Raw genomic sequence first — 23,205 nt, 5'->3', positions numbered from 1 at the left:
GTCTAACACCTATCCCTACTGGTCTAATATATGTCTCTACTGGTCTAACATATGTCTCTACTGCTATAACATCTATCTCTACTGGACTAACACCTATCTCTACTGGTCTAACACCTATCTCTACTGGTCTAACACCTATCTACAGGTCTAACATCTATGTCTACTGGTCTTATATACACTTGCTACCCACATTCTCTCACCTCAGCGACCAAGTCTGTGTGCTTTTTCCTTTAAAAAGTTTGATCTCCTGCATCCTGAAGTGGAATTATTTACTTTGTAAACTGTCTGTTTACTTTCAGAGTGCACTATCATATTCTGCCTCTGTGGGACCTGTAGTTTTTTTACTTACTTCAGCTACCAGTTTCCAGCCTACAGATATTTATAGCCTGTGCTCGCTCTCTACAACTACTATTGGACAGTTCATCTCTATGTGCTTATTGTTGAATAAGAATGCTGTACTATGTACCTGTATATTGTGCCTGCGATAAACTATTATTATTAATCACATTTATATAGTACCTTTTGCAAACTCAAGGACACCTTACAGACAGAAATCAGCTTTTACCCTCCAATCACTCACACCAACGAGAAGCCAAAGCCAATTTGTGCACAGCCTGCACATTAGAAACCACAACCCCCCCAAGGGAACTGCATCAGGTGCAGAGGTTAAGACAGGACAGAGCACCAACCAGCACTTGATATTGATATTATACACTTACACAGGTCACATTCATGCAGGATAATTTAGAGTATCCCGTCAACCTAACCTCCATGTTTTCATGTTCCTCCCTGTGGGAGGAAACCAGAGACCCCAAGGGAAACCCACAAATACAACAGGTAGAGCATGCAGACTCCACCCAGATAAGGACTTGAACCCACATCCATTATCACAACCTTTGCAGGAGATTCTCCGCTTCTCTAAATGTAACAAAAGCAGAAATACCAGAAGCACGGCAAAGGGACCTGCCAATAACCCTTCAGAAGGTCTAATTTACTGCCATCCGAGCTGAATTATGTGTCACAATTAGTCCCTCCCAGTTTCCGTGTTCCATGTTTTCCCTGTCTTGTGTATTTTAGTTCCTTGCCGTAGTTTTCTCTGCCCCTTGTTTGATTTTCCATACCTGCCCCTTGTTTCTAGTCTTGTTAGGTTCATGTATTTAAATCCTGTCTTGATCCCTGTGTCTTGGCTGTTCATTGTTAATTTGAATGCATGTGTTAGGTTCATCGTGTTTGACTGGTTTAATGTCTGAATGTTTTTGAAAGCCCGTCTCTGTATCCCTGTAAGTTTGTACTCCATGTGTCCTAGGCTTCGTGTTTCTTAGCACTCTTTCTTAGAGTTTTTCCTTGTATCTATTATAGCCAGTTTCCCCTGTTTGCTTTCCGTGTTGGTCATATGACCCTGGACTACTACAACAACTCTGATTTTGGATTTGCCCATAATAAATCTCCACACATGCGTCCGCCTCCTCACTGCTCACTGTTACACTATATTATCTATACTATCTGCAACTTGTGGCAAAGGAAAAGCGCCCATTCTAGCAACAGCATTTACTTTGTGGTAGTCCATGCAAAAATGTGAAGTACCATCAGGCTTAGGTATAAGAATGCATGGCAAACTCAAAGGACTGGATGTGCTCACAACGGCAAATCTATTCTCTACTAAGTATCACTTTTCGGCTTGTATACATGCACACTTTACTGGACTAACTCAATATGCATGTTTCTTGATTGAGGGATGAGCCCCCACATCGATGTTATAAACTGTCTCGGAGGTCTTTGTAGGTATATCAGAAAACAAACCATGATATTGTGTAATTAAAGACTTAACATCAGAGTGCTCTAGAAGCGATAAATATAAATCCTGTAGTTGAGTGGAGTTGGGCAAATGCACAGCTGTCACTTCCGCAGAAAGGACTAACTCATCGTTCTCATCTTTTAGCAACTTAGCAACAGCAGAAGGAACAGCATCAGGTGTTGAATGTGACCGTGGAATATACCATTTTAACCTAGTGATCTGGCAAAGTTTTACGTTTTTGGTCCAGTTTGGTCTGATCTTATTCACAATGGCACATGGTCCTGAAAATCTTGTTTGCAGTGAAGCCCCTACTTGAGGCGACAAAACCAACACCTCATCACCTGGCTGAAATGAACGGACTGTCACATTTTTATTGTATCTTTTCTTCATTTTCGATTGAGCTGTGGCTAACTCCTTTTAGCAAGTTCACAAGCAGACTCTACCTGTTCTTTAAAATGACTCACATAATGTAGTTGTCCCAACTGCAGCTCATTGCTTTGTAGCCATCTGTCTTTCAAAAGTTTCAGAGGTCCTCTAACTTTATGTCCAAACATTAATTGAGCAGGACTAACACCAAGAGACCCACGAACCGTCTCTTGAACTGCAAATAAAACCAAAGAAATCCCTTCCATTAAATAAGGGACAAATGTGTCCACACTCTTCTCAATAGGGTGTAAGTAAGAAAGCCAAGATACACCAACATAAGTAGAACTGTACAGGTAACCCCAGTAAATACTGCATAAAGCTACACTAAAATAAGTAGAACCATACAGGTAACCCTAGTAAATACTGCATAAAGCTACACTAACATAAGTAGAACTGTACATGTAGCACCTACTCTGTGAAAAGCAAAAATATGAACATTAGCATGTTTGTCGTGATCATGATGTGTTTATTGATCCTCTAAACAATGGTGGGTTTCTACTGAGCAGACACACAGTATCCACAGTGGAAAGTCACACAAACACACACTCAGTATTAAAGGTGCAGTTCCAGTTCTTTACCAAAGTTCTTCTGTTATGGGTTCACTACTGCTTGTATGATACAATAGTAAGTGTAACATCCATGATCTCTTGTTATATGATACAGTAGTAAGTTACATTCATGATCTCTGTTCAAATGAAGTCTGATGTTTGGTTTATTGTTGTACTAGAGAAATTAATGTATCTAGCTAATAAGTGTAGTTAGTACACAATAGCTAGTAAATATTCATTCACTCGCTTCAGACATTTTAAATTCTGATCACCTGTGTTCAAACTGAAAGCAAATCAACATCCACATAATAATAATATTCATCATCATAATATTATACATAACTCCATCATACACACATTTTCTGTTTTTCTGGTACAGTTTCACATTCAGTGGAAAACAGCAATTCCACTTATCCATAATGGTGGTCCCATAATGTTAAAGTGTTGATCTTTTTATGGGGTAAAGAATAAAACTACAACTACATTTAATTATTTTAATAAATCTTTTCTTTACACTCATATACAGGTTTAGCTTTAATGATCTCTGTAATTATCATAATAATGAGCACTAGAGAACAGTAAGGCAGCAGAGTTTCAGATCCGGTCAGATGTGTGCGTATTGTGTCCAGGTCAGGTGTGTGGTGTACAGGTCAGGTGTGTGTCTGTGGGTGTCCAGATCCTGGAAGACATGAGGAGGACCCACAGCCCTGTGCTGAAGAAATGTTCACACATATTCACATTAACACACTTCACCATGGAGATCATATGTACAGCCATGCATATGTGTGTTTGGTCATCCTCTTCTCTGTGTGGGAGACTCAGACCACGTCAGCAGTGTGGTGTCCAAGTCAGATCTCCATCCATCCCACAGGTGCACACACACCAGACTGGTACCTGTTGTGTAGGGTTGAAAGATGTATGATTCTTATAGGTTTAAATTGTATTATGTCAATCCCTACAGTCTTTGAAAACATGTAAATATTAGCTCACACTCTCTCACACACACACACACACACACACACACACACACACACTCACATACAGTGGGAAAATCGTGTGCTGAACCTTTCATACTTCACGAGAAGTGATCATGCGCGTGCCCTGCGGTTTGTCACTGATATCATAAATATCATCCGTAACAATACAACAGCTAAAATCACGCAGTAATGGGTAGCGGTAGCTCAGTGGTTTAGGTACTCGACTTAGAGTTGGAAGGTTGCTGCTTCAACCCCTACCAAGTTGTCACTGTTGGGCTCTTGAGCAACTTAACTCTCCACTTTCATTTGCCAAGTTGCACTCAGTTGTATATAATTGTAAGTTACTTTGGATAAAAGTGTCAGGTAAATGAAAGACTGTTAGTATTTACATCACCAAAACACATCTGCTTCTTAAACACCTATAATTCTTGATTGTAACCAATTGATTTTACAGTCTCATTGGAAATGTGCTAGTTACCTAAACGATGACCTTCGCTTGTGTTGTTTAATGTTAACAATGATCTGTTTATTCGACTCCAGATACCACATGAATAATCTTACTTTCATTTATTAATAACAGCAGGTGAAATAAAGTGTGTGAATCACCGTCTGTACGCTAATACACCGTTAGATGTTCAACACATAATCCACCCCTCCCCCACTGAATCTCCATAGTCAGACATACAGTGAACTCCTCATAACTCCCCATACCCTTAACCCTCAAGTTGTAAGTTGCTTTGGATAAAAGCATCAGCTAAATAATTTAAATGTAAACCTGGTGGGTGGGACACAGATGTGAAATACAAAATGATAGCAGGACACAAACATATACAAGCCCACAGCAAGCCCAAAGCAGCACACAGAGAGCACAAGACACTGTCAGGACAATGACCAACAAAGGAGATGTTTAACCCAGGGATTTAAATACACGCAAGAGGCAGGTGTGTGTACATGGAAGCACATGACACCTCAAACACAGGAACAACAACACAGCCACATGGTGGGCTCTACCATCTAGAGGAGAGTGGAGCACACTATTACAGCTGAGTGGTAAACCTCTGACAGAGCAGGTGTCTTAGCATTAACAAACTTTATAAAAGTAATTACACATATTCTCATGACACTGGGCTACACAATAGAATTTACTATAATACCTTTGTAATAATAATTTGCAGTCAGATACATGTATGAAATTTTACACACATTACACACATTAATGAGACATAGAGTGATAATGTCAGTGTGTGTAAGAGAAAGACACTTACAGTGTGTGTGTGTGTGTGTGTGTGTGTGTGTGTGTGTGTGTGTGTGTGTGTGTGTGTGTGTGTGTGTGTGTGTGTGTGTGAGTGAGACAGAGAGAAAGAAGTGTGTGATAGGTTTTTATGGTGTATTTGATGGTCACTGCCTGTAGTCAGACGAAAGGCAGTACAAAGACACTTAAGAAGCACTTTAGGATTAATGAGTGGGTCTGCTAACACCTTAAATAGTGATTAGGGCACATGATACACTAATTACAAAGGGGTCTATGTAATGGCTCGAGTACCACAGGGTGAGGAGCAGGACACACAGGCTCGCTTGACATAGACAGACATTTATTATAAATACACGAAGGATGAATATATTGGCACTGACAGAAAACCAGGTAGGTGAACATGTACAACAGGTTACAAACAACACACAATACTGCCGTGACCTGAACAAAGACTGACAATTCTGCACTCTCCTGCAACAGTGTAAATACATACAGACATTATGTATGCCGGTGCAGGTGTGCAAACACGGGCGTGGTTACAAACGTGGTTACATACAACGTGACCAGTGAGACTGGGAGCAGTCTGTGACAGTTCAGGAAACACTCACAAATTAACAAATGACTTTACAATAGAGTTAATGATGTACTGATCCCAGCACAGCAATATGTCTATGAATGAATATACTCACTCAGATTTTCTGGATGCTGTGACCACTCGCAGCAGTCTCAGTAGACATTCCTCTGATGGGTCATATTTACCCAGGTCAAACACATCCAGCTCCTCTTCTGAGTTCAGCAACACAAACACCAGAGCTGACCACTGAGCAGGCGAGAGCCTGACTCCATCTAGATGACAGTAACCTCCTCTGATCATATACATTTGGACTTCATGCACTAGGGAATGATCATTCATTTCATTCAGACAGTGGAAAAGATTGATGGATTTCTCTGGAGAGGGATTCTTCCTGATCTTCTTCTTGATGTACTTCACTGTTTTCTCTTTGCTGTGAGAGCTGCTTCCTGTCTGTGTCAGTAGGCACAGAGTCTGTGCCTGTAAAAGAGTCTGACTGGACTCCAGTGAGAGACCCAGAAGGATGTGGAGGAAAAGGTCCAGGTGTCCATTCTTTCTCTGTAAGGCCTTGTCCACTGTATTCATAAGGAATACAGACATTGTTGATCTTTTAAAGATTTATTTTTCTGGTCCAACACATTTGTGTTGTTGGAGATGAAGGAGAGAAATGTGTATAAAGCAGCCAGAAACTCCTGAAAGCTCAGATGCACAAAGGTAAACATTTTCCCCAGGTGCAGCCCAGACTCGTCTCTGAGGATTTGGGTACACACTCCTGAGTACACTGACACCTCTGTAACTTCAATGCCACACTCTCTCAGGTCTTCCTCATGGAAGATCAGGTTGCCCTTTTCCAGCTGTTGGAAAGCCAGTTTTCCCAGTGCCAGAACAACATTTCTAGTCTGCAGAAAATCAGTGTCAGTTTTGCCATGGTACTTTCTGTCCTTGTGTTTGATCTGAAAGATCAGGAATTTTATGAACATTTGAGTCTTGGGGATCTCTACACTCTCGGCGTCACACACCATTGTCTCTAGAACAGTGGCTGCAATCCAACAGAAGAATGTGGCACAAGATGTAGAGGCTTCTTGATGACTTCATTTGTGTGATGATTCTATTGGCCAGGCTCTGATCACTGATTCTTTTCTTGAAGTACTCCTCTTTCTGAGGGTCACTGAACCCTTGTACCTCTGTTACCTTTTCAACACACTCAGGAGGGATCTGACTGGTTGCTGCTGGTCGAAAGGTTATCCAAAGGAGAGCAGAAGGAAGCAGATTCTCCACGATGAGGTTTGTTAGTAACACATCCACTGAGGTCGACTCTGTTACATCCGATAAGCTCACATGGTTGTGGAAGTCTAGAGGAGGTTGACACTCATCCATACCATCAAAGATGAAAATGACTTTGTAAGCATCACAGTCTATTAACTGTAATTGTTTTGTTTCTGTGAAAACGTCATGAAGCAAATCCATCAGACTGAACTTTTTCTCCTTCTTCAAATTCAGCTCCCTAAAAGGAAGTGGAAATATGAAGACGACATCCTGATTTGCTCTTCCTTCAGCCCAGTCCAGAATGAACTTTTGCACAGAGATTGTTTTCTCAATTCCAGCAACTCCTTTAGTCAGCACTCTTCTGATGGGTTTGTCTTTAAAGAGGTATTTGATGGGTGTCTCCTTTGTTCCTCTTCTCCTGGATGCTGTCTCAATCTGTCTCACCTCATGTTCATTATTGACCTCTCTAGTCCCTCCCTCTGTGATATAGAGTTCTGTGTAGATCTAATTCAGAAGGACTGAGCTTCCATGATGTGAGATTCCTTCATTAATTTCTTGTATTTCTTCTCCAGTTTGGATTTGCGGAGTTTAGATTTTTCATACATAATTTCTAATAAGAAAACAGAAAACAACACATAGCATATTAATTTCAATTGCTATAATCAGTCAAGTGTATCTACCAGTAAAATCTGGTACAGTATACAGTAGTGTTGCACCATGTCTGGCTCCGAATCCATGAACTTGTATTCGTATTACACATGCTACCCACCCTTGGATATGTGTATGAATATCTTAATTTTCTCTTGGTGACATACTGAGGAGTCATAAATTAACTAATACGGTAAATCAGTATTTGCTATATGGTTATAAGCATGTTAACAAATGTGTTTTTAATAGGTAAGTAAACTATGAAAAATGTATTGTTTGTGTATTGTTCCTCAGTTAGATAATACAAACTAATCAGACTATGTAAGGTGTGTTGTCACCAGTGTTATTACATTTGTTTGAGCAGATTTAATGAGGTGTTAAACTAAACAAAGTGTGAAACGAAACATGTTTGATACATGTAACAGTGTAGTCCAGGCTATGCCATCTTTGGCCACCAGAGGGAGATACAGAGTGTACTCATAATAAACAGAGGCAATCAATTACAACTGTCATTCAGCCTACTTGAGAGGTGCTCACAGACACCCTGATGCTCAGTCTTTGTTCAGAGTTCTGGTGAATGATAAAGTGGATCTGTTGGGTCTGTAGTTCTCCCTATCCTTGCTTGGTTGAGAAGGTTATTTTAAGCAGTTTTAAGTGCTCCAGACCTTTCCCCTAACAGCCCTAGTTGTCGAAGTTTTCTGTGCTGGTAGCACACTGGCTTGGGCACCCTGAGGGTGGTGATTCCTTCCCCTCCATGGGTGTTTTGGACTTCTTCTTTTGGGAGGCTCTTCTAATCCTCCCCCAGACCCAGTAGCTGTGAGCTCTCCAGTAGGTCTGGTGTCTCCTCTAATCCTCCCCCAGACCCAGTAGGTGTGAGCTCCCCAGTGGGTCTGGTCTCCTCTAATCCTCCCCCAGTCACAGTAAGTTTGAGCTCTCCAATGAGTCTGGAGTCTTAGTTCCTTGCTGGCTGCTCACTCAGTTTTTTGGAATCTGTTGGAGTCACTCCTCCATCTTAGGGGTCACAGCCCCAAGTGCCCCCATCACCACTGGGACAACCTTGGTGTTAACCCTCCACATTTTCTATTACTAATTTAAGTCCCTGATATTTATCCAACTTCTCATATTCCTTCCTTTGGATGTTTCCATCACTCAGGACTGGTACATCTATTAATCCTGCTGTTTATGCTTCTTGTCCACTGAGTGCCTCAGTCATACAGAACACACACTATTGCTTACACAAGGTTCTATATTGTCACAGTATGGCCCCTGCTCCCAAAGTTCCCCTTGTGTGTGTGTGTGTGTGTGTGTGTGTTCATCTGTATGGCCATGCCCTCCCTGTGTTTCACACCTGCTCCTCATTTTGTATCGTTAATGTGCATGTATAAGTCTTGTGTTTTGAATGTGAATGTTGTCTATGTTTGAACCTGATTAGCCTGCTAGCCACATTTACATTTACGGCATTTAGCATACGCTCTTATCCAGCGCGACTTACAAAAGTGTTTTGTTATTTACTGATACCTAGAAGTGCAAAATACATAAGGTCTATCTTAAACAATGATAAGTGCTATAAACAATGTGCTAGAGTTTGTTAAAAAGCATAAATAGTGCCCTACAATAAGTACTAAATTAGTCAGTCAATAAGAGAGCAGTGTCAGTTGTCCCTTAAATATTCTGCAAATAGATGGGGCTTCAGTCTGCGTTTGAATACTGCAAGGGACTCTGCTGTCCGGACAGCAAGCGGGAGTTTATTCCACCATCTTGGAGCCAAGACAGAAAATAGTCTCGATGCTTGTCATCCATGAGACCTGAAGCAAGGTATTTCAAGCCGAGCCATACTTGAGGTTCGAAGTACTCGAGGTACAGATTGCGCTTTGACCATTGACCTCATGTATGAAGGGGCTGGTCCATTTTTGGCTTTGTAGGCAAGCATCAAGGTTTTAAATCTGATGCGTGCAGCTACAGGGAGCCAGTGAAGGGAGTGCAGCAGTGGAGTAACGTGTGAACTTTGGAAGATTGAAGACCAGTCGTGCTGCTGCATTCTGGAGAAGTTGTAGAGGTTTGATGCTTCTTAGAGGAAGACCAGCAAGTAGCGAGTTGCAGTAGTCTAGCTTTGAGATCACAAGAGACTGCACAAGCACCTGGGTAGCTTCCTGTGAGAGAAAGGGTCGAATTCTTTGTATGTTACAAAGGAGGAATCTGCAAGACCGGGTTAGATTAGAAACATGAGTTGAGAATGACAACTGGTTGTCCAAAGTTACGCCCAGGCTACGGGCAGCTTTGGATGGTGATACCAGAGAGTTCTCAAAGGAAACAGTGAGGTCATGGTAAGGGTTGGGAGTACCTGGAATGAACAGAAGCTCAATTTTACTGGGGTTGAGCTTCAAGTGGTGGGCTGTCATCCATGACGCGATGTCAGTCAAGCATGCTGAGATATCTCTGGAGACCTGCGTGTCAGAGGGTGGAAAAGAAAGAAATAATCGAGTTTCATCAGCATAGCAGTGGTAGGAGAAACCATGAGAAGACATTACATCACCAAGAAAACGAGTATACAAAGAGAAGAGAAGGGGGTCTAATACTGAACCTTCTAGAACACCAGTGCAGAGTCTACACGGTTTGGATGTGGATCCTCTCCATGTCATCTGATATGACCGTCCCTCCAGATAGGACTGAAACCATCTCCAAGCAGAGCCAGTCACACCAAGCCTGGAGAGAACAGAGAGAAGAATGTTGTGGTTGACTGCGTCAAAGGCTGCTGAAAGGTCTAGAAGTATCAAAACAGATGACTGTTTGGCAGCTTTAGCACCATGAAGTTTCTCAGTTAACTGTTAATAAAAGTCCCCATTAACCTTACTAGTAATAAAAGTCTCCATTAAGCTTACTGGTAATAAAAGATCACATTACCTATACCATTAATAAAAGTTCAGGTCAAATATATCATTAATAAAATGTCCCATTAAACATGTGCAGAATCACAATTACAAATAAATGCAAACACTCATACAGACACACACATCCAACAAATACAAATGTTTTTGTTAATATTCACACAAAGGTTCATGTTAATATTCACTCAAATGATCATACTGATGAGTATGTCCAGTGCATCCTTTAGTCAGGTTCCTACCTGCACATTCTCTCTTCTACACTCCACAAACTGTGTTGAGTTTGCATGGGTCTGGTGTTAAGTGTTTAAAATGTGATCATCTGTGGTGTCTGAGTGATGAGGGCTTGATACTAGAACACGTGTGTCTGTCCAGAGAATAGTGAGAACAGCTGAGAAGATCATTGGGGTCTCTCTGTCCTCCATCACAGACATCTACACAACACGTTGCATCCGAAAAGCCACCAGCAATGTGGAAGACCCCATGCACCCCTCACACAAACTGTTCACCCTTTTTCCATCTGGAAAAAGGTAACGCAGCATCTGGTCCCTCATCTCTAGACTGTGCAACAGCTTCTTCCCAGAATCCATCAGACTCCTGAACTCTGGCTAATTCCAATTACAAACAAATGGACACTTCTATACAAGCACACAGACACACACACACCGGTTTTGTATTGGAGAAGTTGCTGAAGTCAAACTTCACACAAATATATGATCTCCTTTTGCACACTTGCACATTCTTCCTACTTGCTACTAGAGTGCTGTACTAAATCAGCACTGTACTCTGAACTGTTCTGGCTGCTACCAGTGACTGCTATGTTCAGTATAGCATATCGCTGACTCCTATGCACAATCCACTTTACATATTCCCAGTACTGTGTACTGGTAAAAATAAAGGCACTGTCTGTTCATTGTGTATTGGTCCTGTACTGCATTTATTGTATGACATTATTGCACTGTACTGTATTGTTTGCACTCATGCAGTGTGTTGTCTGTTTCACTTGTTTTGTGTTGCACCATGGTCCTGGAGGAACTTTGTTTCATTTTTGCTGTGCACTTGTATATAGCTGAAATAATAATAAAGCCTTTTGAACCTTTGAAGTGGTCAATTAATTTAAAATTTTAATTCAAAAGAATTGTGTTTTGATGTGGTGGTTGTTCTGGTTGAAACAGCACAAGTTTCCACATGGGAAATTATACGATGCTGTGTGTCATAAATAAATACAGGCCTTGACCAACCTGTCCCAATATGTAAAATAAAACACAGTTCCTGCTTCTGAAAGGTAAATTAACAGTCAACAATGTCCACGTGTCTTTTTGTTAATGTTTTAATGTTAATGAGTCGCCCTCATACTGGAGAAGTAGATACGCATGCGCAGAAAGCCGTCCTTCTACAGTTCGGATATCGTCTGGATAAATAAAAAGTAAACAGATCAGACGGAGGAGCAGACGAAGATATTACATTTGGGACCTGGCAAGGAAATAATTTCAAAAGTATTTTCTTTGATCGTCCAAGTTTTCCTTAGTTAACAGTTCCCCTGGTTGAGGAAGCTCATCGTAACTCTAGATATATTTAATGTGGCGTTTCACAATCCTTCCTGAATCCAGAGGATGGGTTAATATATGAAATATTTTAAAGTATTTTTAAACATTATTCAGTAAATGTAATAACATTTGTTAATTCCAATAATACTGAGGCTTATGTCTGATAGTTATTAGAATATCCAGTGATTCTGGTCGGTACAATATCTTGAGTTGTCCTACTTCAGAAAAGCGTTGACAGGAACGCTGACGTCTCTATAACCGTTACCAATCTGTGCACGAGGACAGTCCGCGTGAGACTCTACACGTTTGCTCGTTCTAAATCAGAACACTTTTTAAAATTCCGCGGGAAATTAAAGCCTCTGCTATGGACCACGTGACAAGACACCAATGGCAATTTGAGTTTATGTTCGACCGGTATGAAGAAATAAAACCATTGTCACGTCTGTGATGAAACTGATCATGAAGTAAACATAACCGAAACCACAAGGTGGTTGATTATACAGCTACAGAAATCAGTGGAAAATAATGAGCTTGATGACTGAATTTGCACTTTGCTAAAGTAGGAGAGTAACACTTGTGTAAATGGTGGCTGATAGGTAATTTTCTATAAGTAGGAGAGCATATCACTGTAAGTTCAAATGACATTATTTCTTTACATATTTGACCAAGAACCACCATCATACATGTTATACAGTATAAGAACTATATGTGTTAAATATTTATGTGAAATGGCACATGAAATATTACATTGTATATGAAAGGGGCCCCAGATATAAATGTTTTTATTACAATTTTATCAAGTTCATTAATGTTGCTTTACAGAATGTTTGCATCTGGTCAAGGTACATAAAGCACATCTTTGCCTTTTGCATTCACAGTAAATAATAATAAAACAAAGAAAACACCAATAAAATTCTTTATTTGAAATATAATCTCTAGAGGCTTGTATTACTAAAACATCAATAAAATGATCGAGCCAGTTAAAAGGGTTTCAGATGTTGTGTTTTGAGTCTCAGTGCCCTCACACACATATTAAGAAAACCAGACCTGACAACAAATAGGAAAGTGACGTCCACACACACACGAGACCAGAAAACGTGAGGAACCAAAGTTTAACCCGAGTGAGTTTAACATGTGGTGGATAAATCCTAAACACACATCCAGTACCACAATCTGAAACAGCAGGCATAGGTCAAAAATACCATGATGCATTTATCCAAAGCAACTTACAACTATGACAGAACACAACTTGAGGGTTAAGGGCCTTGCTCAGGGATTCAACAATGGCAATTTGGCAGTGTTGAGGCTTGAAACCACAACCTTCTGATTACAAGTCAAGTACCTTAACACTGAGCTACCACTGCGCCAAGAAATAACTAAATATCCAGGGAGACAAAGCAACTAACAGACAAAAGTAAGCTCAAAAACCTGTCAAACCGATAAAAACACGATGGAGTGATTGACAAGGGGGAGGAGCTCAGTACTACAGTGGGGCTGATCCCTGGTGACCAGAGGTAGTGTCCTTCTGAACCAGTGAAACAGTCCAGTTCTGTGATACTGACACTATAATAAAGTAATAGTGGTGGATCTGCTGTCATTAGTAACGGTGAGACAGTCCAGTTCTGTGATACTGATACTAGAGAGAGAGAGAGAGAGAGAGAGAGAGAGAGAGAGAGAGTGTAGATGAGACCTGAGAGTCATCACCTCCTGAGAGTCATCACCTCCTGACCTTGATACCTCACATACAGACATCACGACACAGAGGAGTTACAGAGACATTTAGGAAAGTACAGAAATACGAACATAATATAAAATTTAATCAAAAATATCACAAAATAAAAAAATACATATTGATTCCTTCACCCTAGTGAGGCTCACTACAGAAGATCACCAGGAATCTCCAGGTCTTTTATTTACAAAGTGCTGCAGTTACATAACACTGCAAAAAAAAATTTAAATCTTGGCTCAAAGGTTAAAAAGTGGAGCTTAATGTGTCTCTCTGAGTGACTCTAGTAACAGACACACAAACATAAACAGTCACTCAATCACAAGCTTCAGAACTTCTGAAAAGACAGAAAGTCTGTTGGCTGTGAAGCCCCACAGAACTCATACACTTATCTCCTCTACAGAAAAGGAACTCCAACACCACTGAATCTGATTCTCCTGGAATGTTTATGCTACAATCAGCACACTTCATATTTAGATTCACATGATAAAACAAACAAACAAAACAATTATAATGTTATCAAGCATTTCTACAATAAGAGTGAAACTAGTATGTTCATTATGGTGAAACTAAACTTTCACTGTAAGAGATTTTACCTCCAACCTGTTACATCTCCATCTGTTATAAAACACCTTCCTGTTGTAGACATGAGTATCTGACATGATCATTTAAAATGTGTTTAAATCAAAAAAATGAATGAACAGTTGGATAAGAGGGTTTAAACTTCTGGTCTTGTAGCAGCTTGAGTGAGTAACACAGGAGGATGAACTCTGTTTCCCAGCAGTCTGTGCTGTTCCTCAACAACCTTGACAAAGATGATTCAGAAAACATTCATTAGGATCAGTCATTATTTCTGTTTAATGTACATAGAATCACTGTCAGTTCAGCTCCACTCTGCCTGTCTTCTATTTAACAAAGTTGGTAAGTTCAGTCCTATGCACATAAACAGTGAAGGGCTCTTACATGTTTCAGGATTGTTTATTAATTATTATAAACCTGAGAAGAAGTCACTTTGCATTGTTATTCAGTTTCACTTGAAACAAGGTTTAAAATGAACACTGGCTCCTTTTTCACTGAGTCATATTTATTAAAAAATAAATCCAACCACAGCAGCTGGTACTGACAGTAATGAATGAAGTGGAGATCAGTGAGCACTCTATGGAGTGATATCTGCTGACTGGCTTCAGCTCTGTTTCCTTCACTGTTAGCTGGTTTTGAAGGACTGGTATAAGCTCTTCTTATGACCAGTTATAGTGTTCCTTTAGGTCTCTGCGTCCAGTAGTGGCTCAGTACAGCCTGGTACCTCTGAAATCATACCATAGATCTTGAAGCTCTGACCTTTGTGTGAGTCCTGCCTCAGCTCTGAGTACACACTGCTCTTCTCTAGTAGGGACAGAAGAGACTGAATTACACCACAGGAAGAAGTCCAACCCTCCAAATGAATAAACACAACATGACCTGAAAAACCTACAGTGGGTAACTAAACACACAATGTTACTAAGCAGTGAATCAAAACGTACAATTTTCTTCAATTCTTCAGGTCAGCTGTATCTTGGTGTGTCACTGCTGTAGGTAACTAAAGTTTCTCCTTTTCATGTACCTTCTTTTTTCTTTGCTTTCTGTTTTGGTTTCAGTTTGATCTCAGCATAAGTAACTTCACTGGGTCCAGCACCAGTGTCTGCAGTAACAGAGAACAAAACCAAAGCAAACACATGTGTGACCTCTTGCTGACCTTTAGCATTCTAACCCACCAGCCAATAACATCTCATCATACACACTTCATTCCCACAATGCACTGCTGCTGCTTTTGGAGACCAGCATGTGTTTCCTTTGTCTCATGTGTGAATTAAATCCCAGTGTGAGGGAGATGTGGATGTACCTTTATTCCTGCTTTTCTTGTTATATTTCATGACCTGAGCATAAGTGACATCACTGATTTCGTCTGCAGGTTCATCTGACATAGAGTGCAGTGTGTTTATCACAGAGTGCAGTGTGTTTATTACTACAAGAGGTTGCTGCTCTTTACTGTATAGCTGCACTCTGTGCAAGTCTTTCACTGCTACACTCAGTGGGAAATAAAATCGTTACCTGTGCTGCTCCTGTCTGCTGGCTCAGCTGTGTCATATATGTGGGCAGCTTCTGGGGTTAAAGGAAAATAAAGCTAAACTGAAAGATTACTGGACACAGTAGAGAATGAATCACAAGTGATGAAGGATTATTTAAATTGTCTTAGAGAAGATAAAGCTTTAAGTTAATTGTTAATAAGGAAAGTTGCTGTTGTCTCATGGTCTGAGCAGTGTGCAGTGGTGTGACTGACACCACTTACCTCCTGACTCTCTCTGGGTCTGATCTGATGTCTGATTAATGTCTGACTGACTCCCAGTACAGCGACATGGAGATTCTGCTCCAAGGCAACATGGAAATAAAAGAAAAGTGTTTAATACTGTAAAAGGTTTCATGATGTGTATCATACGAACATATAATATTTAAACTATTCATAAATGACCTGCAGCTGATCTCAGACGTTTGTTGGTTTTGTAGCACCAGAGCAGGGTCAGTAAGATGAAGAACACGACCAAACTCCCCACAGCCAAACCAACCAGGCCAAGAGAGGAGGAATCACCAGCTGAACTCATAGGAACAAAAACATCACATGAATCACAAAATAATGTGTCACACGTCTCTGCTCCAGACTATGTGAGGTCACTGTGTACTCTCTTCTTCAACACAGTAGGGGGTGCTATTAGTGAGCTCAGGTCTTGTAGTGCAGGGTGCAAACAAATGCTTTTAAATGAGGGGTGTCAAAATAAACGTCCTGTAGGACCATAGTACAGCCCTGTTCAGTGTTTCACCTGCTCTAACAGAGCTGGTTTGTTGTTATAAATTTTGTGTATCACTTTTAAGGTCCATTATAGGTTTATAATGACATAATAACACTAAGATAACAAGAAAACAAGTAAGTTTGCATTTCAGTTCCAGTACCATGTAGTGTAACTGTAATTACAGTACAGGTCTACTACCATGCAGTGTAACTGTAATTACAATATATATCTAATACAATGTAGTGTAACTGTAATTACAGTACAGGTCTAATACCATGCAGTGTAACTGTAATTACAATATATATCTAATACAATGTAGTGTGTAATTACTTTACATCTACAATTTCCTTTTTGCCTAGTAAACACAATACATGGAGTGTGTATTATGCTGCTGAATACAAATAGTGTAAATTATTTAACAAAGAATAATTTAAGTTATTGAAATAGACATTAAATTCTTGAAATGACAGTAATCTTACCATGTACAGTGAGGGTAACATTGTTACTGTACTGTGATGTTGTTGGTCTGTTATTTCGTGCTCCTCTACACTGGTACTGATCCCCATTAACTACAGCATCTCCACTGATGGTGAGAGTGTCTCTGTTTACAGTGTAAAACACAGACTGAGACACTGTAGTCCACTGACTCTGTGCTTTCTTCTTATACCACTGATATGTCCACCCATCATAACTCTGAACCTCACACTTCAGAGTGACTGACTCTCCAGTGAACACAGGACTCTGAGGCTCCACAGTCAGTGTAGTTGTGGGTAAATCAGTGGAAAGAGATGGAGAACACTGCATGTTACAGCTGACTGACCCCCAGTGTCTTCCTGGAGTCACTCTGTATTTACATATATTATAACAAACAGGTTAAAAACATTATGCTGCATTTGAATCTGTTAATCACTGTGTTTTGCAGAGATTATCTGGAGATTATGTGGGATCTGATTGTGATTGGAGTGTAAAATGTGAACACATGACTGTGAGTCACATAATTATTCCATCCAGTACCACCTTGGACACTTTGTCCAGTAATGTGACACTTGTGGGAGTAATGTGGTGATAGTACAGTAGGAGTAATGTGGTGATGGTACAGTAGGAGTAATGTGGTGATGGTACAGTAGGAGTAATGTGATGATAGTACAGTAGGAGTAATGTGGTGATAGTACAGTAGGAGTAATGTGGTGATGGTACAGTAGGAGTAATGTGGTGATAGTACAGTAGGAGTAATGTGGTGATAGTACAGTAGGAGTAATGTGGTGATGGTACAGTAGGAGTAATGTGGTGATAGTACAGTAGGAGTAATGTGGTGATAGTACAGTAGGAGTAATGTGGTGATAGTACAGTAGGAGTAATGTGGTGATGGTACAGGTGGTTCTTAAAGTCAACAGAAATGAATACAAATGTTTTTATTGTCTAAAACGGTCCCAGCCAGTCCTAGAAGTTTTTCTATAATAAATGAGTGTATTACATGTAAATTTAAGTCTTAATTAATGTAACTGGATTCCATGTGAATGCTTTATGTTACATTTATGTAAATACTGATTCACACCACAAGATGGGGCTGTTTCCTTGAGTACTTGGGTTACAGTAATTTGATTTCCTATTTCTGCTGTGCATAGAATATGTAGAAAACATCTATTCTGTCTCTTAGAAAATGATGGGTAACAGTTACCTTACGTGGCTTGCATGACTAAATGTAAGTAATGTATATCCATAGTCTCAAATACTCAAATGCATATGAAAATACAAATATATAAACTGAAGAGAATTCAGTCAGGGACAGGACATGGTGTTCATGGTGTTCACAGTAAACCCAGTACAAGTATAAGTTCACTACTTGGAGTCTCACCCTGCACTGTGATGTTGACAGAATTACTGCTCCAAGATTCAGAATTATAAAATGATTTTCTTGCTAACATACATTTGAAGCTCTGGTTAAATTTGAAGCTCTGGTTAAATTAGTGTAATAATAAAGATGTGAAATCTTTAAATTCTGACCTCTGACTGAGACCCAGCTGTGTGGTGACTCTCCTCTCTCTGGGTGTTTACAGTAGTAGACACCCTCATCTGACTTTGAGACAGTACGGATGGTCATTTCTCCTGCAGTCTGGATCTGGATGAGTGATCCATCTTTATATAAATCAGCTCTGAGGTGGTATGTGATAGTGGGGTGACATAAACAGTGTAGAGTCAGAGAATCTCCCTCAGTCACAGGATGGACAGAACTTTCCAGAATCACACCACCATCTAGAACAGAGAAAACACTTTACTCATCTTTTACAGAGAGAAGGATTCCAGCATGAATACTGAATATTACATAACATGGACACAGAACATTAACACAATAAAGTAGAAAGTAGAATGTCACAACACACACAGTTCACCCAGAATATATTAAATTAACAGCTTTTTATTAACTCTAGTTAACAGTTTTCTTAGCCAGTAACTGATAGTTCTATATATTCTGAACTATAATATCCTGTTATCAAACATTTCCTTTTCTCCTTAACTAGCGAGTGCACTACATGTAGACTCACTGTGCACTGTGATGTTAACAGGATTGCTGCTCCCTCCAGATTCAGACTGACACCAGTACACTCCAGTGTAAGATATGTAGAGGTATCTGATGGTGCATGTAGATCCTGTAACTGATCCCCAGAGTGATGAACAATCTGACACCCTCCCACTGTGTGTGTATCCTCTCACTCTCCATCCAGTAGAGTCACTCTGTCCCTCACAGCTCAGTGAGAGAGAGTCACCACTAAAGTGTTGAGTTCTGCTGGGACTGATGATCAGAGAGTCTGGAGGAGACAGACCATAGGAACAGAAATTATACATCACATGTTATTATTATTCTCTTATCATAGCAGGAGTGTAAGGAACACATTTAACATGGAAAGATTACAACCATTGTGTTGATTGGTCTGATGATAGAAAATAATTTTAATAAAATCTGTTTAATAATATCTAGGTAGTGACATCTATCTAAGATCATGATAAATGTGACACACGTTTATTAACACGCCATCAAGACAACGGCACTCACGTATAACATAAACAGTGAGCATGAATACAGCTACAGCTAACACGGACACCATGAACATTGTGACCATAAACATGAATGTGAACATGAGCAAAGACTGACAACAACGCACACACCAACAAGGGTTTAAATATTACAAACATAACAAGACTAAACCAGATGCAGGTGTGTGCTGACAGCTGGCCGTGGTTACAAATAGGACGAGTCACAAATAGTCGACGAGAAACTCCCACTGCATGCGGCGGGCCATACCACGTGATCAGTGGGAAGGTAATAAAAAGAGTGTTTACAGGGAAAAGAGACTCAACATTGCATTAGACATGATAACATTAACCATCAGGGAGTACAGGCCAGAGCCCTAGTAGAGGCCTCTGCAGGCTTCAGTAAAGGATCATGGGTAGGTTTTGGTGGAACTCAAGGTAAGATATACGACCTCTCCACCAGACTCAGGACTGTAGAGAAAAACATCTTCTTTAGGACAAGGTCAAGAGAAGCCTTCTCTTGGAATGTAGCGGTAACAGCTTCCACCTGGTGTGGGTGTTGAATATCAGTTTGCATATTGAGGTTGTTACGGAAACATGTGTGTGTGTGTGCGTGTTCCAGATTCACTGCCAGGATTTCCACCCTGTTTGAGACTCTGCCACGTTGCTTGCCGGGTTTTCCAGCCAACTGTGTCGGCTGTTTAAAAGGCCGTCCCACGAGAGAGGAAGAGGAAGACAGCGAGTAAGGAGACTGTGTGTTAGCTTGGAGTTTGTTTGGCTGTGATTGAACATTTGTATGACGTGTTGTGTATCACCTTGTTTTTCCACATTTTTGAACTTCGTCTTTGGCTTCGCCCCTCCTGCTTCGGTAGCTGTGTATACATACATATATATAGATTGTGTAAAGAGTGTAAATATTGTTTGTTTGGTACATTGGTGTTGGACACTGATGGTAAGGAGTGACTGCAGTTTTTGTTGGGTGTGGGTTTTGTCTGTTTGTGTCAGGAAGTTAGAAAGGTTTGTTGTATGTTTCTTGTGTTATTAGGATTAGTTAGTGTAGAGTTTTATTTCCTTAGTGTGGGTTTTGGTTATTATTTTGGCCTGGGTCACTCCTGAAGGAATTGCACCAGTAAGATTATTTGTAAATCACAACCTCTGTACAATACACTAAAAAAACCTTCCATTTGTGCTTCTGTTTGTTTTGTTGCTGTTCATTTTTTTCCACAACTTCTGATACGTTAGACATTTGCACTTCTTTTTCCTTGTTACAGCCTCACAGCCTGACGGGGTCATAACAAGGTAATAAAATGATATTGTAAGCAGAAAAATAGGGAAGGTCCAGAATAAACTGGTTTCATGCTGGAAAGACCTCTGTAGGCTTCAGTGTAAATCCTCAGGAGGCCTCTGACAGGCCTCTAGGGGCCTCAGTCGAGGGGGAGCCTTGCTTCAAGGACGGGACAGCCCGGCCAAGCACCGGAAGAAACAATATGGACATCACTGGAAGAACCAATATGGGCATCCGGTGATATAGAATATGATCGCCTTTAAAAAAAATTTAAGTAGTTCAGGATGAACGTAATGGTAGCAAGAACGGTTTGGTGTAAGTACTGAATATCAATTTGCATACATTGAATAATGTTTGGTGTGGAGAACAATAGTGGAACCTGGACAAGTATTATAAAAAAATAAAAATCGTGATGTAAGGGTCCTTGAAGAAAAGGTATAAAGGTGAGCCCACCTGAGACTGTTAGTCATTCTCCAGATAATGCCTCGTTTATAACATTGAGCTCAGAATAAAGACGGGACCAGCACTTCTCTTCAATTAATTCCAGAGTCTGCATCTTTATTTCTATTTAGTGTGTATTGAGTAAACAGTCTTGAACTTAGGAAGCTCTAGGAACGACCATATGTTGATGAATGTTTGGTTTGGATGTAATGAAGGTGAATGCAACGCTAGTATGTAAAAGAAGGTGGGGTGAATACATAATTACTTCTGACCAATGTATAAAAATGTGTTTATTTGTGTGATTGTTAGACATTCTCTAATTTTAGACATTCTTTATTTTATATTTAAATGTTTAACTTTAAGACTAGCTGATTGGGGACTTAGGAATGACACTATGACACTGAATGTCTAATGTTTCATCCACACACACACACACACACACACACACACACACACACACACACACTGCTGTTGTTTGTCCTCACCAGTGATCCATAGTGGCTGTGTGTTGCTGTACTGTGTCTGATAGGTTGGTTCTCCTCTCTCTGCTCTGCACACATAAACTCCTGTGTGATGTAGAGCAGCAGGACTGAGAGTGTAGGAGCCTCCAGCTCCTCTGATGCTGTCTGAGAGGACCTCAACATGGGGAACAGCTCTGTACCAGCTGAATGTCCAGCCTGTAGAGGAGTCTCTGACCTCACAGCTTAGACTCACTGAGTCTCCTTCAGTCAGCCAGCTCTGTGGAGACACAATCAGTACTGCCTGGGCTCTCTCTGTAACACAGCAAATATAAAATCCTGGGTGTTTAAAATCACGCACACACAATAACAACCTTGCTATGAATGTCTATTGGCTAAATTCACAGTCCAAACTCACCTGACACAGTTAATGTAACAGCATTACTGATCTCTGAGCTCTGAGAGTCTCTTCCCCTGTACCCTCTGCAGGTGTATGTACCACTGTCATACTGTGTAACAGAGCTGATCATGTATGGATTATATGTGACGTTTGGGTAGAGACTGTAGTTATTCTTATACCAGCTGTATGTCCACCCAGTGTCTCCTTCTCCCTGTATGTCACATCTGAGAGTCACAGTCTCTCCTCTGAACACGTGATTATCAGGACTTACACTCACAACAGCTTTAACATGACCTGCAGAAGCATTAAACATTTGAATTCTTCATTCAGTTACTTTGAAAACAAATAAATTACACAGATCTAAATCTAAATCTAAATCTACCACACCAGTCAGTGCTGTCTGGTCCTGCACATGTTTTAATACTAAATACATACATTAATTATAAAATACATACACTAAAATGCTAAATGTGTAAATTAATACATTTAAAATAGCAAATTTTCATAAATGTCTAATGACATCATTCCATCATTCCATGTTTCATATAATAGCTGAATAGAGTTAGTAATGGCAGTTTGGGTTTTAAATAATATACAAACAGAATATAAATCACCTTGAGCAAGTCCAGCTTGAACCAATGAAATGAGCACTATAAACATAAAAGAGGGAGCATATGAATATGAACAATTAATTAATTTATTAAAGAAAACACCTGACAGCAAAACTTTTCAGACACAATTAAAATAAAAGTATCATCATGTGAACACAAGGGGGCGTCAGTGATTTATGTTTCTGTGGACAGTGGTGTGTGCTGTGGTATGAGCAGATTCACTACTGCTGTTTCACAGTTCCACAGTGTCTGTTACTTATGGACATCCTATCCAGCATTCTCTAAGTGTTTAGAGGGTTTATGAAGAATGAACACACACTGTGTAACGTGGAGCGATAGAGAGCTGGACGCAGACACTGAGAAGAGCGAGATTTATTAAAGGCAAATCCAGAATCTGGGTCATTAAGACAGTCCAGGGTCACAGCACCAATACGAACAGATCCAGGAAATATATTAAAAATAAAGAAAAACACGAAAATCTGGAAAATAAATCAACAGACAAACCGAGAAAAAACAGGGT

At 40.2% G+C, this 23,205-nt stretch overlaps 4 long non-coding RNA genes across 5 annotated transcripts in view; 1 reads left to right on the top strand and 3 right to left on the bottom strand.

The window, feature by feature from the left end:
• LOC118240601 overlaps positions 1–23,205 on the top strand; it is a 56,611-nt gene that overhangs the window by 14,922 nt on the left and 18,484 nt on the right. The window lies entirely within an intron of this gene.
• On the bottom strand, positions 13,822–15,227 carry LOC118240605. The gene is made up of 3 exons (XR_004775518.1): positions 15,159–15,227; positions 14,956–15,021; positions 13,822–14,443 (listed from the first exon to the last, which is right to left on the bottom strand). It is a non-coding gene; the product is annotated as an uncharacterized LOC118240605 (long non-coding RNA).
• Positions 15,742–16,246, bottom strand: LOC118240608. The gene is made up of 3 exons (XR_004775522.1): positions 16,145–16,246; positions 15,965–16,039; positions 15,742–15,777 (listed from the first exon to the last, which is right to left on the bottom strand). It is a non-coding gene; the product is annotated as an uncharacterized LOC118240608 (long non-coding RNA).
• Positions 22,211–23,205, bottom strand: part of LOC118240611 — a 2,903-nt gene continuing 1,908 nt past the window's right edge. The window contains exons 2-3 of one of the 2 annotated variants that reach the window (XR_004775526.1): positions 22,689–22,724; positions 22,211–22,285 (exon numbers count right to left, since the gene is read on the bottom strand). This is a non-coding gene — a long non-coding RNA (uncharacterized LOC118240611). Of the gene's footprint in view, positions 22,286–22,344; positions 22,369–22,688; positions 22,725–23,205 lie in introns of those variants that run through there. The other variant, XR_004775525.1, reaches the window with a different exon arrangement.

Source organism: Electrophorus electricus, chromosome 22 (assembly GCF_013358815.1).
Source record: "Electrophorus electricus isolate fEleEle1 chromosome 22, fEleEle1.pri, whole genome shotgun sequence".
In the NCBI taxonomy this organism is placed as follows: Eukaryota; Metazoa; Chordata; class Actinopteri; order Gymnotiformes; family Gymnotidae; genus Electrophorus; species Electrophorus electricus.
This window is presented reverse-complemented; position numbering and strand designations above follow the sequence as displayed.